Source organism: Sceloporus undulatus, chromosome 4 (genome assembly GCF_019175285.1).
Source record: "Sceloporus undulatus isolate JIND9_A2432 ecotype Alabama chromosome 4, SceUnd_v1.1, whole genome shotgun sequence".
NCBI lineage: Eukaryota > Metazoa > Chordata > Lepidosauria > Squamata > Phrynosomatidae > Sceloporus > Sceloporus undulatus.
In genome coordinates, this window is record NC_056525.1 from 44,519,606 (window position 1) to 44,536,067 (window position 16,462).

The window sequence follows — 16,462 nt, forward strand, 5'->3', positions numbered from 1 at the left end:
CATTCTTTCCCCCACTCTCTTCCTTCTTTTTATGCTGCAAGAGACTAATGTGTATGCTCTGAAAACTAACACAAGATGGTCTGAGCTACTCTCTTAGCTACTAAGAGGTGGGGTGTGGGGGGAAGCAAAAGGAAGTGAGGTCCTGTTACCTAATCACGGTTCAGTCAAATAAGATCGGGTGCCTTTTCTTCAGGCAAATCATTGTGTTAGTTCAGACTTCTGCATGTTAATAAGGGTTTCCCTTGGGAGCACTGATATGCATATCAGATTGCAATCACATTACAGCTGCTATGTAGGCTGTACACTTTGGAAAGCTAAAGAAGCTTCTCAGAAATAATTCATTCCCAAGTTCACCTTCTGTCCAGTTATGTACAGATCATTTCCCTGGGTAGCTGCATAAGTGGAGAAGTATTTAATTACCCTTCCCAGTGCTGCTAGTGGTGTGATCCTGGTTCCTTCTTCAGCTGCCCTACATACTTTTCCTTCGACAAAGGTGGTTTGTGTTCCTTATGAGCTATTAGTCTTACTTCCATGGGAGGATCTGATGTTGCAATGCATCACAGGGGCTCTCTTGGGCCCTGTTGTACAGCACTGAAAGCTGAAAAGAACATGACAACCTAGGATGCCAACCCCAAACCTTTTTTTATTACTTTGGTAAGTAAAAATAAGAGTCGGCTAGGAAGAGATTGTGTGGGGTCGCCTTATATGTTAGATTTATTTTATTTCATTTTATATATACCTTGTTTTAGGAGGCAATCCTATACCCAGTGAAATACCTATTACTGTTTAGTGGACATTTTAAAGCATTATTGCTTGTCACAAGGCCTCTGGAAGCTAAAAAGCTAGACCAAGAAATCAACTAAAGAGAATTAGGTATGGATTTTGTCTTTGTCATTAACTCCATGAGAGAAAGAATATGGTAAATATTTGCCAAAAGTCAATGAAGAGAAGAAGACAATGATAATTGGGGCAAGCTAAAACATTGTTCTGTGTTGGTATTTCTGACAATCCAGACCTAAAAGTGTATTGTTGTCTACTTTTGTTCATTGTATTTGTAATGTTTTATGGGTATGTGGCTTCTTATGCTGATAGCCACTTTAAGGACATGTTCCCAGAGGCAATGTTTTATTTTTCTCAGCTCCATTTTAACCATGTTTATTTGGAAGAAAGTCCCATTATGCTGGAGAGCTAGAGGACATTGGGGTGCAGAGGTGATAACAGAGGTGATATCCTGCCTTGTGCACGCTCCAAAAAAGTCCATTCACTTGTGGATCAGCATCAGTGCCAGCATAACGTCATAACAGAGCTCCATCATAAATGTAAATATATGAAATTTAGATTTTTATTTGAGTGCTATATAGAAAGGTAGGCAGAAAGGAAGGCCAGGGAGGGATCTTAAACTACAGGATGTTGCTAATACTTGCTTGTATCAGAAACTGGCGGAATTTGCTATGTGCTTTGTTGTTGTACAGTATTAATTGGTTAATGTAGTGCATAAAGGTTCATGTGTTTTAAATGTTCTATTAAATGGGAGGCTTCTATCCTTACCATGTTGTTTTGCACATCTTTAGTTTATTTCTTGTCTAGCCTTTTAAGGAGGAACTGGGCTCCATCATTATATTGCACAATCAACCCTTTACGAAATGTCTTCTTTAATCAAAAAGACTTCAGTCTTCTTCTGGCTCCATCCATTAGAATGAAAAAAATCTGTTATGTTTCTGCCTTAATCTAGACAACAATTTGTCTGATATTTGTCTAATTTGGAGTGACAGGAGTTACAGTTGGCCAATCTGCTGGGATTTGGTTCCAGGACACCCCGTGGATACCAAAATCCATGGATGCTCAAGTCCCATTAAATACAATGGAATAGAAATGGTTTTATATAGACGGACAGACAGACAGACAGACACCCTGAATAAGGAATCCATGGATATAGGGCTGACTGTATAGTGTTCTACTGTTAGTCCAAAGAGAAGATAACTGTTTGGCTGAAGAATGCGTAGATATGTGGAGGACGATTTTCCAGGGCAGACTCCTGGAAAAAGAAAGTAGGGATGAAATGCAAAAGTGTGTGAAGGGAGGGGAACAATTAAGGCTAGAGATAGAAATGTTTTAATTTGTAAACAAATAAAGTATAGGGCAAGACATTGCTTATTCTATGCTTGAGTTTGCGGATGATGGTAGTTCTGATTGCAGATGTCTTACTGTTAACTGTTGTTGAAATAAAGGTTTGCTATTAGATTTCAGAACACTGGTTTACTGAACTGTGAGGAGCGGCCAATTCTGAGTCATTCTTCCCAGCAACAAAACTTTTTACCAGCAGGTGCAGGGAAGAAGAGACCATGGATGTTTGGGAGAGGTACAGCAAAGAAAACCAGAACTTAAAATAGTAACCTTTTGGATTACATCTCCCAGAATCCCCAGCCAATGTGGCTGCCTGACTGATTCAGGAAGTTCTAGCTCAACAAGTAATTTTAAAAAGCTTTCTTTTCTTTACCCTACCTCACTCAAACTTTCATGCTCCATTTGTCTCTAGATTATGAATGTTGTAGTCCAAAAAAGGATTTGAAGAAAATATGTTACGTTGAAAATTCCTTTTCTTTCTCTTCAGGGACTTCTAGATACCTACTGGACCAAGTTGGCATCAAGATGGCGGTCATATCCCTTATGAAGTATATGATGTTTGTGTTCAATGGGCTAGTGTTTGTGAGTATTTGGTAGGGCTGTGCACAAAATATTTATCCCCCTTGGAACCTGACCAACTGGCATGGATAAAAGCTACTTCAACTTTGAGTCTTTGCCTAATATCCTGGCTTGCCTCAGATCCAGCCATAGATTGCTTTATCTGTTGTTCCAGTTTCTACAACCTTCCTCATTGTATATGATAGAGAAATCAACAAACCTCTACACTTTTTAAAAATAGCACATGACATTCACAGCCATATTAGCCTTTTTGGGTGAATGATGTCCACCAGTTTCAGATAAATTCCTGTATGAGTGTGTGTGTGCATGATAGGCACATTTCAAATTTGAATTTTAAAAAGGAACATTTATGTCTTTCTGTGTCATTTTGTAGGAAATTTGCTTGAGCATGACATACATGCTGCTAGATGATATCCCTGTGCATTTTTGGCAGGATAGGGTGTAGGGATCAGAAAATTATGATTGTTTAAAGAACATACTTGAGGGTTCTACGGTGTTGTTTTCTTTCCTGCTCAGTTTGTAATAAAGCCACAAAATGGGGTAAATTGGACAGAAATTGATGTAAGCATGAGGAATGTCATTTATAAGCACTGACCCAGGATTAGCAGAAAAGAGCAATGCATGCAGCATTAGGCGTGGGCATGGATGCCTGATCAGAGACATGCCAATTGTGCATTCTCACATTCAACAACAGAATGGTAGAGGCAGGCTCAAGGGACACATCTTCATCAGGCATAGTCCCTGGATCTGTCAGAAGTTACCATGCTGGTGCACAACATGTGATCCAAATTCAAAACTAAGATACTGCACTGAAGAAGATCCATGTAGGCAGAGGTGGTTACAGTAGCAGGATGATGCTGCACTGAAGTGAATGCCAGACAATTGTCAGTCCTTAGGTCCCTGGACTTTCATGCCCAGCAGGAGAACACAAGTCCCTGCCAGCAGCCCGGGCACAAGGTAGATTAGCACCCCTACTGAAATACCTTAGGCAGGACAGAGTTATGGAATCCAGGTAGGGAAGGAGAGACAAGCCCTGTTTCTTTCATAAGTTGTTTGGTTTCTTTACAAAAAAAAAGTCAGGCAACTTGATCCACTTTGAAGTGGTTTTGAAAAACTTTGAAGAGCAGTCAGGGGAAGCACTCTGCAATTTTCCAGTCAAATGCTTTAAACTCAAAGTATCTAATTTGATACTAAGTGCTATAAAACCGATGCACATTATCCCAGGAATGAAATCCTTTGTTCATCAGTTATAACTGAAGGGGTTCAACTAACTGATGAAGTCCATCCTCCAGGACGAAGAGATAGAGATGTACGCATATCGTCTCAGACGTTCGAGATGGAATGTTTGGATGTTTCTCGGGACGGGTATATCGCATTCAAGAAGTGAACGTGATGGAACGTTACAGGAACGCATTTACCACACAGCGATCCTTTTTTTTCTTGAGAATGTTCTCAGAACGTTTTGCTGTAGCGCTGCGTATTTCGTGTTTGAGGGCTGTGTATGATGACATCTCCACTCTGTGGTTGTTTGACCCGGAAGACGTCGGGTGACCCCTGGGGGGGTGTAAAGGTGGCATCAGAGAAAGCATTTTTTGATCTTGTGTGAATGTAGAGAAGAAAGGAGCATAATTTCCCCCAGTATGCAGCACACCCTCTCCCTAAGGGCCTCGCGGCTCCAAGCGCCCCAAACTGGCCACCAATACCTCCTTCTCTCCCACATCTGACCCAAACAAACCAACCCTGTCACATTCCTTCCCCATGCCTCCCTTTTCTCTGTCAGCAACTAAGGGGAGGGAAGCCCCCAATGCCAAGCCGGTGCCAGCCCCAGAAGTATCTGTCAAAAGCACGGAGGGAATCGAGCCACAACACCTCTGAGGCGACAGATTTTTTAAAAAAAACAAAACCCTGCATCAGGGCCTCCTCTCCGCTCGGATGATTGTCCCTGTTGTAGTGTCGCGGTCATCCGTCTCACTGCTCCACTGTCCCTAGATGTCCTATAAACCCACACCGTCTGTATCATGCGTATGGGTGTGTACAGCCAACAGAGGCGGGCCATTAACACACCCCTACAGAAAAATGTCTCTAGACCATTGCATCTGTTGGCGACACAGTCACTGTGACAGTTCCCCGAGACACTGTAATCTTCGACTTTTGAAACTCTCCGTTAGTTTGCAAACATTCAACCTGTGAAAGTTACTGCTATGAATTCTATCTATATAACTATGTCTGTTATTTTGGGTGTTTGGGTGTGCACAGAACAAACCAGACACAAAACGCACGCGCCGCGCACACACACACACACACACACACAAAATATGTACACATTAGCCTTTTATTTATAGTTTCTGTGTGTGTGTGTGTGTGGTTGTGTGTGTATATCAGATATAATATAATTATATTTGTGTGTCTGTGTGGCAGAAAGCAACACAATCGAGTCATTATATTAATATATGCATCATATACACACACACATTTAGAACCATATTGCCTATGTGCGCATATATAATATATATGTATATATGAGAAAATAGCATAAAATCTATGTTAGTTTTGTCAAAGAGGGAGGTGCGTCATACATGGGAGAGCAATGAAAAATTTGGTTGCTCTAGGACTTGGAGGACTAAAGAGTAGGGCATTGTTTCAGCCAATCAGGAGACGGAGAATGAGAGAAACGGAATGGGAACGGATAAGAATACTGGCACAGACTTCTATGGAACGTTCTGAGAACGTTACACGTCGCTGGGAACACATCTAATCTGTCCCCACCCGGAACAACATGTGGAACAACATTGGGAACATTCTGGAACCCGATGGGAACACATACGTCGGTAAACTGAAATGCGTCTGTTCCCATCGGGTTCCCAGAACGTCTCAGAATACTGTGCAATATTCTTCATAGTCTCTAAGTTTTCTCCAGATTCCCAGCTTCCCCTAGATTCCCAGAAATTTCCACCAGGCTTTACTTAGTCAACATCTGTCTCCCAAAAGGAAGAGAGGGAGATGATACCATCCTTATTTAGTGGATGGTGTATCCATAAACAAGAGTCAGTGCTAAAGGAAAGACTAGTTAGCCTCCTTTATTTTAGAAAAACAGCAAGTAAGTAACCACTTCTGTTTAATTTTGGGGATTGTTTCACTCGGGGATGCTGGAAAAGCAGTGTAATCTGGGGCACAATCAACAGGCAAACAGAATTCTATTACTGGTGTTTTTTACTAGTCAGAATCTTATATCCCTTGCTTGCAGTTTAGCTTCATGGAACCTGATGAAGGTGTATACTACGGGTCCAGTCACTGTTTTGCCAAGAATGACCAAGGCTGCTAACACCCCCTCCAATCCTGAGCACTAAGCCTAAAAAACAAGAGAGGACTTTATTAGGAAAAGTTTAAAAGAAGATGGTAGGGTGCTAGGCTGCCTTTGGGTTAAGGTCTGTCAAGGAGAGTTTAATCACTATGAAGATGTTGAAGAATGTATCTCTTGGAGGTGGGTGGCCAGGAGCAGAAGGGGAGAAGCAACTCATGCTTTTTTAGAACATGGTTTTGATTTTTAGGAGGAGGGTAAGGATGAAGAGCTGTCTGTCCTGCTTGAAAATACATTCAGCTTCTCGGAGGACAGGACTGTAGCTAAGATACCTTTTAGACGTGAGATGGTGGGCGGCCTGAACAATTAAAATAATTGCAGGATAAGTGCAAAATGTGGCCCTCCAGATGTCATGAGACTGCAGCTTCCAACATTCCTCACTACTTGTTATACTGGCTAGGTTAATGGGAGTCAAAGCCCACACACTGTTAGCCACAATTTGGCTACTCAAGTTAAGATATAACCAGACAATTAACTTCATTTATGTGTCTTTTTCAGATTGGAGGCATTTGTCTCCTCTGTGTGGGCATTTGGGTGGTCACTGATCCGGAAGGAGTTCAGAATATCATCTCTAGCCCTTACCTCAAGCAGGGGGCTTATCTTGTCATCTTTGTGGGCGTGACACTCTCATTCTTCCTGGTGTTTCTTGGGCTGCTATGGAGCCATCACTCGACAGAGAAATGCTGTTGATTGTAAGTGAACTGTCGTTTGTTAGGAATTGGTGAATGCTGATTAAAATATGGCTGGGAAGGATTACTCAGGGCAAGACCAGTAAGGTACTACACGGTGTGGCACACGGGACAGTCTGCTAGGCTGGACAGCTGTGGATTGTGTCAACCCAATGTCCTGTTTGCATATTTGGGTCTCTTTCACACTAACACAAATACAGCAGTTTGATATCACTTTAATTGCCAGGGTTGCATTGTATAGAATCCTGGGATTTGTCATTTTGTGAAGTATTTAGAATCGCTACAGAAGATTTAGTGCCTACCAGCATGAACCCCAAATCCCATCCAACCAAGTGATATTAAACTGCATTAATTGTGCACTGTGTGAAAGGTCCCAAAATCTTTGGGCCAATCCAGGTCACGATTAAAGGCTATTGGTAACCTTAGAGTTGCTCCTGGGATCAGCATTTGTAGGCAAGTCTACATTCATTCTAGCACAGCAGAGAGGAAGAAATCTGATTCTTGTCTTGCTTGTCTTTTCTCACCCACAGTCTTTCTGCTGGTGCTACTTGGGTTCATTGGGGAGATTGTGAGCTCTACACTCATTTATGTCCATGGACAAAAGGTAACAACTAGACTTGGACTGGGTAAGGCAAGATGGGGGTACAAGAAGTAACTGCTTTGCTGCTCATATGTCACCAGAAGAGTCTTTCTACAGCTACAAGGCCTGTCTTGTCTTCTGTGTGCAAGAATTTAGCTCTTCAAGTTAAGCAAAACAAAAAAAAGTGCTGTTTTCATTTAACAAGAATAAGGGGTATGGGGCAAACATGGTTGATTTGTGGCATTCAGATAGTGCTAACAGAAATAGCAGTTCCAATAACAGCATGACTATGCCACCATATTTACACATACTTTAAAAGTAATTCCACCTTCACAACTCACTTTTTTCTCAGGTGGATAGAATACAGAGGTACCTCCAGTCACCAGATGATTCAGGGTCTTATCCATCTTTCCATCCATTTATAAAAGTTTAATGTTGTGGCTGAGGTGCCTGTGGGGACCACCTGTGGCTACCTTGCTCACAGTGGCTTGCACCTATTTCCTTAGAGTAGCCAATGCTTGGCTTGCTGGTTGCTCTAGAAATGAAACTGGCCAATTTCCTGTTGTTGCAGGAAAGGAACCAGTGAGTCTATGGAGTTGTCTATATGAGCAAAAAAATTGTACTCACATCATTTCCAATTCTGTGATATATGTAAAATTGCTTCTTTTAGGCATCAATATAAATTTAAAAACTCATTTTTTTACTTTGTAATTTTAGGGGGGGGGATTTTTTGTTACGTGTGTATCAGGATCAGCTGGAATTGGGGTGGGTGGGCTAACTATAGGCTGGGAATAGTCTGGCAAGCTTGGTGTATGTGTCACAATTTCTCACAATTTTTTTAAAAAAAATGTTCAGACATAGAAGCCAAAGGCTCACTGGACCTCTGAATTGGAAGTGTATTTAGTATTTTATAAACTTGTTTTTTACATGCAGTTGGCCCTATGTATTTGGAAGAGTTGTGGTGTCCAGCTGTGTATATGTGTGCTCCCTTGCTCATTCACTCATTCAGGCAAGGAAGATGAGGAGGGAGAGGGTTGCGCAATCTACCATGATCAGCATCATAACCATTTGAAATGTTGTGCTTAGTAGCAAGATAAAATAATTTTGCACTCTTCTTTCTTCAGATCCAAGATGATTTTTTTCTGACTCAGCTAAAGCAGAATTACCAAGGAGACAACAGTTCAGATGTGTTCTCCAGAACTTGGAACACCTTCATGATCATGGTACAGTTTGTAAAGGAGCCGTTGTATTCAAATCACTAGTCAACTGATACACCCACAGCCAGCATGTAGTAGGAGCAAAAGTGATTAGGGAATGCATTATTGTTGGTCCCAAAGAGATGCTAAGAATGGATGTATAATTGATTCCATCCAGCATAGTACAATTGTCCTGTCCTTCTAGTCTAATTGATTCTAGTCTAAGCAATCAGTCTAATGGGCATCTGGGCACAAGAGACCACATTTATACACATTTGCAAAGTGGCTGCAAATCAGGAGACATATATTGGGTGCTTCTGGATCAGAACTTGTGAAATTTTAAAAAATAATTAGTGAAAGTTATAGTTCCACCCCCCACCCCCCACACCCCCCACCCCCAGATTTAGATACTGTTATAGTTGGGTTTTAAAGAAAATAGTTGCTTTTGCATTTCTCAAAAGCAATTGGCATAGTTGCTTTAACAAACATCAGGAATTAGCAACAACACAAGATGGAATTTGAACCACTTGATTATAATTGTAATGTAACATTGTTAGCGATACATGCAGGCATAAGTCCAACGTATGTCTTTTTAGGGTCACTGAAGAGGCAGCAATACACTACTTCCCTCAGTGTCCACCATCTCAAGACTCAACTTCCTTCTATGAGCAATTCAGTGGATAGTGGAGGGCACTGGAGAAACCAGGCACGGAACAACAAAGGCATCCTTTGGGACCAACTGGAAAGGGGAGGGGGGTCTCTGGAGGTTGATGCATCTTGCTATAGAAACATAGTTAGACTCTTCCCTAATACTCCTTGCTCTCCACCAGCCATGGAGAGGAGACCCTTCAGGAGGAAGAGGAGCCCTGCAATAGAGGAGAGGGGACACATAATGTAGTGGGTGGAATATTACACTATACCTTCTGATGCAGGATCTCAGCCATAGATATATCATTGTAACTGGGGTGGTTTGGTGGTGTCATGTGTCCTTTGGGACTGCCCAGCCCAGAACTGTTTTGTCCAACCTGCCCCCCTCCCCCCAATCATTGGGCCAGATGAGGAACTATCAAGCTGTCTTGGGGAGATATCCTTGGAACAGCCTTATTTTTATAGAATTGCAGAGTCATTGAATCATAGAATCGGAAGGAGTCTCATGGACCATTGACTCTGTCATCAACCCTCTGGTCAATGCAGGACCTCCAGCTAAAACATCCCCAGTAGGTAGATGTCAAGAGAAGGAGACCCCACCACCTCTCTGGGCAACTGGTTCAATTGCTGAACTGCTCTACTCTGAACTGCTCCTGTATTTTCAGATCATTAGATTTTATCCCACCCTCTAAAACAACAGAAAACAGACCCACACCCTCTTCTCTGAGATATTTAAAGAGTGCAATAATGTCACATCTTATGTTGGAAGAGACCCCAAGGGCCATCCAGTCCAACCCCTTTCTACCATGCAGGAATACACAGAATCCTAACATTGGAAGAGACCCCAAGGGCCATCCAGTCCAACCTCTTTCTGTCATGCAGGAATACATAGAATCCTATACTTGGAAGATACCCCCAAGGATCATCCAGTCCAACCCCTTTGTGCCATGCAGGAATACATAGAGCCCCATAGTTTCCAAATTGAGGGAAGTAATAGTTCCACTATATTCTGTACTTGCCAGGCCTCATTAGCTTAAATGTGGCCAAAAGTGAAAAAACAACACTTCCAAGTCAACAAAATGGTGCCTGTAATGGGATGTTGTATCCCTCTGGAGCTCCGGGGGAAGCAGAACTAGTGGCCTGTGGTTCTCCAGGCTCTCTGGGCTCCTAGATTAGGGACTTCAGAGTAAGTCACACATTCTGGGCTAGTGTGCATATTAAAGTCCCGGTGGCCATTTTTTTTTAACCAAAACAATAAAAATAAAAACAGAGCAGGAGCATTTCTATATGGAGAAAGAATGAGAGGAAAGTCCTTCACCCTTTCCCAATGCAATAATTTTATTTATTTAATGCAATGTTTGTGCCCTGACTCTCAATCATTGTTTATATAGTGGCAAGTATCAAAATAAACATTGAAATTGAGATTTTTTTTAAAAAACAGCCAGCAGCAGAGAGTCTAAGCTAAAAGAACAGCAAGATGGATGGAATCTTTTCAAGACACTGAAGGAACAGCTGTATCTTGAACTCACATCTGAATACCAGGGCTATGCAGTTTGCTTTGGCAAAAGCAAAAACCCAAGGGAAATATCTCAGCCTCAGACATATTTGGATTTAATCCTGAGGCAAAAATGGACTGTGTCCAAGGCTTTAAATCCATTTTGAGAAAGCTCATTAAAAAGAAACAGGAAAAGCAAAAAACTGATATAATTTTGACCCTTCTGTAAGCTCCACAACCTCACCATAAACGGAAAAAGGCCAAGCAGGGGAGAGAGGTTATAGTCCTAGTGACTGATAGTTCCAGTTTACAATCAAGGAATGGCTTTCTAGGCTTTGGTTCTGAAAGAGTAATAGAAGTAGCATAAGTTGCTTCAGAGATTTTGGTCACAGTGGCATAGATCTCTGCCATAGGTTTCCCATCCCCAAGAAACTTGTCCCTCTTTTTTGCCAGATGCTTGATCACAGGATCACCAGAATAAAGAGAACAGTGCCAGTGTTTAAGGTGTGGCTACACACAAGACTAACCTAATGAAAATCTCTTTGATTAAATAACATTTTGAGGAGTGGCTTTTGATTGTCCTACTTTCATCTTCTTTTAGTTTGCATGTTGTGGCATTTCAGGACCTGAGGATTTTCAGGAGTGTTCTTCTTTTAGAGAGAAGCAGCCAGATGACTTGTGGCCTCATGCCTGCTGCACTCGTATCAGTTTCAAAAAGAGGGCTCAGCTTCTGGACTTGAAGCACTGTAAACAGCAAGATCCAAAATTTATTAATAGCCAGGTAAGAATATTTGCTAAGTTTAACTGCTATGGAAACCCTTTGAGATTCTCACTGTCTGAACAGAGGTTAAATAGACCATTTACTGATGTAACTACATCTTCTGTTCAGAGACCCTATCAGAACCCAGTTAATGTATATGCCAGATTTTATGCATACATACAGTATAGAATTAGATGCAAATATTATTGTTGGCCAACCAAGGACTTAATTCATCCAACAAGTCTGCAGCCCATGGAAGCTTAGACTACAACAAATCTATTAGTTTTTAATGGACCACAAGAGGTGTGTGTGTGTGTGTGTGTGTGTATGCATGCACATGTGCATGAATATTCTTCAGGTCGTTCCTGTATTTTTTTTCCTCTTAGATGTTCAATTTTCTATCAACACCTATCAACAAGGCACCAAATCTCAGTCAGTTCTTTCAGCCCACATGCTTTTGTCTAATTTGGACTTACTTTTCTTCCAAAAGTGCAGTCAGGGCATGGAGAAGAACTTTCTTGCAGAACCAGATTAGAAAGGGGTCTTTAAGTCATTCTTTGGCAATCTTAGCTGTCTGGTATCACTTAGTGAAAGATTGATCTTTGACTGGTTATTCCAATCTGAAAAGTAAAACGCTGCTTTTGAACATGTGAATGTTTTCAGTGCTATGTTTGCCTAACACAGGCATTATAAATGGTTGGCCCAGGAAGTCTCATTTACATGCTATCCATATTACAGCATACCTATTAATTGGGTGTCAGATCATTCTCTGAGGTTTCAAGGCCAAAACCAGAGACCAGTGAGTAGGACCTTGCTAGTGATGTCGCAGAAACAAGTGTTGGGATTGGAACTGCTTCTGGACCAGCTGACTGTGGAAATGGGCATGAGGGAATCCAAGCACATGGATGCAAAATGTGGTTAAAACTTGGCTAACCATGTAATATGGTGACCTGGAACTGTGGGGGAGGTGGGCAGGTGATGAAATGTGCCCAACTCATGGGTTGTTGCCTTCCCTATTAAGACCTGCATCACGCATGGCTTTAACTACAGGATCCATGATCCATGCACCTGTACATGAACCCGCTATAGCTCAGCATAATACAGTAGGTCCACACATAGACTTACACTAGGCCTAGAGATATACCACCTGTCTGACTTATTGAAAAAGCTTCTGAATCTACCCTGCATGGCCATTCTATGCTTTGTGGGAAGTAGGCAGGATTGCGGACAGCTGTGTCCCCATCGCCAGACACAAAACAATTACAGCGGTACTAAAATCTCCAGAGGACCCTAGTAGATCTGCAATATTGATTTCATTGTTTTGTATCTGGTTATGAGGAGATGTTTCTGTGTCCCTGCCTTTTCTCTACAAAGAAGGGAATAGTCTTGTGGGGAGTTTCAAAGGCTGTTAAGTAAGGTGAGGGGGTTGAGTGCTGTGTAGGAAGGAGGGAAATAACAAACCTCACAGTGCCCCACAAAAGTCCAAACACACATGTTCCCTTACAGATGTTTATGTCCCTAAAAGGATGCAAGCCATGGAGTTTTCCCAGGTCTTGCATTTGCTCTGAGGCTTGTGGAAGACTCACAGGATACTGCTATGGTTGCATCCACAAAGCAAAGCCTCTGGTGCCACAACCAACTACACTTCCCAGAATTCCATAGCACTGAGCCATGGCAGTTAAAGTTGTGGCAAACCGGATTATTTCTGCAATGTGGATGCAACCATAGCAGTACCCTGAGACTTCAGACAGTGCCCTACGATTAGGGATCCCTTCCAATTAATCTCTGTAATGCACCCATGTGTAGGCTTACCATGAATGAATACTGCACTGTTTATTGCATTGCACTCATCCATTAGGAACACTTAATGTCACTTCCAGGCATTAAGACATATTTGTGCTAGCATGTTGTTTGTATCTGGAAGACTATAGTAATTTTTAAAAATCTGTTGAAGATGCAGTAGAGGCAAGAAAGACATTCTAAAAGTCACATCCTCAAAATGGTCTAATATTGTAGGGTAAGCCACTACAGTAATTACTTTGTAATTCTATTGGCATTATCAGTTATCTTTGGACCAATTTCTATTAGGTACCTTTTATTCACTGCAGGGCTGTTTCTCCACAATTGCCAGGATATTGAAGAAATATGTTTTGATTACTGAGGCCTGTTGTTTTGGAGTACTAGCCATTGAGGTAAGGCAATTTTGTATCACTAAAAGAAGGAAACCTCATATTTCCTTGATGGAATTATATAGTTTTCTGTTATGAATGGTCTACCATGGCTAATGCACATGTTATGGCCTCAAATGGCCAGCAACAGGGTTTCATTTGCTGTGGGCTGCCTTGTGAGGACTCTCCCTAAAGGACAATATATAAATATATAAATTAATTGTGGCCTTTTTTACACCAAAAATCCATGTTTCTTTGGTATATTAGAATAGCATGGCTGTGTGACGTACTTCACAAAGAATAGCTGTGAAGGGCTATGAAAGAATTGCCTTAGCATTCCCTGTCAATAATTAGTAGATGGGCACAAAATTGGATAGAGAGCCAGTGTGCTGTAGTGGCTTGGACTACAACTCTGGAGATCAAATCCTTGCCTGGGCACGAAAATCCATTGGGTGACTGTGTGAAAAATGCACTCTCAGCCTCAGAGGAAAGCAAAGGCAAACCCCCTCTGAACAAATCTTGCAAAGAAACCCCCATAGGGTCATCATAAGTCAGAAATGATTTGAAGGTGCACAGCAACAGAAAACTGAGCAGGCATGGTCAGTCTTCCTTACAATGGAGATTTTCAGATGGGGAAAAAAGCTGGGAGTAAAAGGCATACTCCAGGCAAAGTCACTTGATTGCATTGAAGATTTTTAGATGATGTTGCACTGATCCAGGACTTATTCCAGGAAGAACCAGGAATGCTCCAGCAACAAACCATTCATGGAGCTTCCCCATGAATGGTTTGTTGCTGGAGCATTCCTGTTTTTTCCCAGGAGACGTCTTGGATCAGTGCAATATGTCTGAATATCTTCAACACAATTGTGTGACTTTGCTGGGAGTATGCTTTTTACATCTGTCTTTTTCCCCCTGTATGAAAATCTCCTATGATGAGATTAACTGTCCTTCCAACTGTGATTAGATTTGCATGCATCCATGTAATTTATGTTAGCAGCTGGGTAAAATGATTTGTGCCCTCATGTCGTTTCTGATTATGGCTATTCTAAGGCTAACCTAGCAAGGGATTTTCTTGGCAAGAATTGTTCAGAGGGGTTTTTGCCAGTCCCTTCCCCTGATGCTGAGAGAGTGTGACTTAACCAGGGTCACTCAAAGGGGTTCCATGCCTGAGCAGAAATTTGAACCTTGCTCTCCAGAGACATAGTCCAACTCTCAAACCCCTACACCACACTGGTTCTCTACTCCATTTTCTTATCCATGGAATTTAACATATTCAAATTTTGTGCAAATCTGCATCTTCTTTTTGGGAGATAGATTTCGTCTTCTGACAAAATCATGCAAAGATGCCCAGTGATGTAGGAAAGCAGCAAGGAATCATCTCCACTCACGTAGATCCACTGTACTGTACCACCTCAACACTTTGTAAGACACCATGGTGTTGGTGGTGGTGGGGATTGCCATCTGTTTGCATATGTTAAAGAATTAACTGGGCAGAATCTTGTTGATGATATGTGCAGGCATTATGCCTGTCTGTCTTTTCAGGGTTGTTGTGGAAGAAGGCAACTATCAATGTCTTCACACAATGATCCTATGTGTAAAACCTACCTGTCTCCAGGATAGCCTACATTGCCCTTTAGCAGGATGAATGACTTTTTTTTTGTGTGCATCTGGCTGCAAAACTACAGCTGGTTGGAGTTACCTTGGCATGTAAAGATGGATTGAACATTCAGGGAGATAGGGAGAAGGTGAGAACTATGCTTGGTAGAGCTCTACGCTCCACCATTATGATGCAGGGCTGTTAGCCAATGTGATTTTGAGAGGAAAGCATCACCTTTTCTAAACCATTTTGTTTTCTTGCTCCTCATCACTTTGATCACCTCAGAGCAAATGAAAGTGGAGCAGGGAGGCCAAAGTTGGAAATAAGGAGACCAAAGCCTTAAAAAGGAACTGATGTGGAAGTTTCTATAACATTCCTGCCTTATTTTTCTTTATCCTCTTCAGGTATTTGCCATGTTCTTTTCATGTTGCCTCTATCGCTACTTTGACTGAAATAGCTGCTTTACTCTGAGGAAGCAGATCATATGAGAAACTGTGGATACAGCATCAAATTGTTCAATCAAACCATAAGCACTAGCCTCCAAACCAAGGTTGGGCAACTGCACCAGGGATTGTAGCCAGATTTCACCCTCATGCCCTCCAGAAAGCTGCACCACTTTTCATCTAGCTTTATACCATTTTCTGGCTTTGATATAGCTTTATTTTCTGCTGACTGTCAGACCCCCCCCCCCCCCAATTAAGCCAAATTAAGCATTTTCGCAGTGGTTCAGGCACTGTAAAGGCAATTTGTTATTTTCAAAATATTCAAATGTGTTTGCGGCTGTTTCAGAGACTTTGAAGATGTCTTGGAGGCTACAAAAAGGGGTTGATAGGTTGCATGAAACCTGCTGGCCACACTTAGCCCAACCCTGTTATTGTTGTGTGCCTACATGTTGTTTCTGACTTATCAAGGCCACCCTATCAAGGGATTTTCATGGAAAGATTTGTTCAGAGGGAGCTTGCCTTTTCCTTCCCAAAGACACCCAGTTGCTGAGCAGGGATTTGAACCCTGGTCTCTAGAGTAACAGTCTAATGCTCAGGCCACTACTCCATGTTGGCTGTCAGCCTAGCTGTGCTGCAGACTAAATACAATCTCCAAGCAAGACTGTACAGATACCAAATTCATGATTTTTGTATGTGTTGATGTTGATACAGAGGTGTGTGTGGATGCCTGGAAAAAAAACACTCCTATAATCCAACCACTCTTGCAAGGCATTAGGGACAATTTGTCCTGCTTTAGTAGCTTAAAAGAGAATAAACTGATTTTAT

At 41.8% G+C, this 16,462-nt stretch overlaps 1 pseudogene; it reads left to right on the forward strand.

The window, feature by feature from the left end:
* The first annotated feature begins 520 nt into the window (after window positions 1-520).
* Window positions 521-16,061, forward strand: LOC121927661 (annotated as a pseudogene).
* The last annotated feature ends 401 nt before the right edge of the window (window positions 16,062-16,462 follow it).